This window comes from Struthio camelus, chromosome 31 (genome assembly GCF_040807025.1).
Source record: "Struthio camelus isolate bStrCam1 chromosome 31, bStrCam1.hap1, whole genome shotgun sequence".
In the NCBI taxonomy this organism is placed as follows: domain Eukaryota; kingdom Metazoa; phylum Chordata; class Aves; order Struthioniformes; family Struthionidae; genus Struthio; species Struthio camelus.
In genome coordinates this window covers 3,355,756-3,357,079 of record NC_090972.1, presented here as the reverse complement: position 1 = coordinate 3,357,079, position 1,324 = coordinate 3,355,756, and positions in this window count along the sequence as shown.

The window sequence follows — 1,324 nt, the reverse complement described above, 5'->3', positions numbered from 1 at the left end:
GCACAGAGCCCTCTGGCAACTCCATTGCTGTGGAGGGTTGGGACTCCAGAAGCTGTATGGTATCCGAGAATACTGAGAAGTTAAGGCGTCCTGTAGTTGTCCTTGCCTAACTCCCCTTTCCTGTTAGCAGCAAGCACCCTCTGTTTCCTCAATGGTCCCCAGAAAGCCTTCACAGCTTCCAACAAGGTCCTCAAAAGTTCCAAGCAGAGCCCAGACACTGCTGCGCAAACTGCTGTTTCTGTTCGCTGCCTCTGTTAGCTGCGCTCTGTAACTGCACACAGACTTCCAGTCCCCACTGTTTGTTCCCCATGCTGCGTGCACTAGTGTACAGGCAATTCTGGCAGGCATGCTAGTTTTGCAGGAATAGGGTTGGAGCTTCCCCCACAATTCTGTCCTCTGGCCATTCCTGATTTGCATGCATACACTTGGGCTGGGCCCCCTTCTGCCCTGTTTTGTTGATTATAAGGCCTCTCTTATCAGCAACGAAAGCACTCAGCAACACTTTGAAACCTCAAGCTCTACCCCTTTATGCACCATAAAGGTCTTCCTTCCTCTGCAGTCCTTGGAGGAATGTGTGCCCCTGGACAAACTGGGTTTTCTTGGGTGACCAGGACACCAACTTTCCAAAGTACTTCCAACAAATCCCTCCCACGCCCTTGGGCACTCCCAGTCACTCCAGCAAAGCACAGGCCCCATCGAAGTGTGGCCAAGCCATCCCACTCATGGCTTTTTCTGAATTATTTTCTCAGGACAGCAAGTACAGAGTCATGGAGCCCAACCTAAACTTCTTGTGCACCAAGAAAATGATGCCCTGGTGTGTCATGCATCTGTATGGAGGACAGGAAAAGGCAATAGTGCATTGCATTAGTTGTCTCCAGGAAGCTTCAAGGTGTGACATGACTCCCCAGTACAAGAGAGACATGGCGCTCCTGGAGAGAGTCCAGCAGAGGGCTACAAAGATGATGAGGGGACTGGAGCCTCTCTCCTCTGAAGAAAGGCTGAGAGAGCTGGGCCTGTTCAGTCTGGAGAAGAGAAGACTGAGAGGTGATCTCATCAACGTCTACAAGTATCTGAAGGGGGAGTGTCGAGAGGATGAGGCCAGACTCTTTTCCATTGTGCCCAGTGACAGGACAAGAGGCAACGGGCACAAACTGAACCACAGGAAGTTCCACCTAAACCTGAGAAAAAACTTCTTCACTGACAGAGCACTGGAAGAGGTTGCCCAGAGAGGCTGTGGAGTCTCCTTCGCTGGAGATATTCAAAACCTGCCTGGACGTGATCCTGGGCAATATGCTCTAGAGGACCCTGCTTGAGCAGGGAGGTT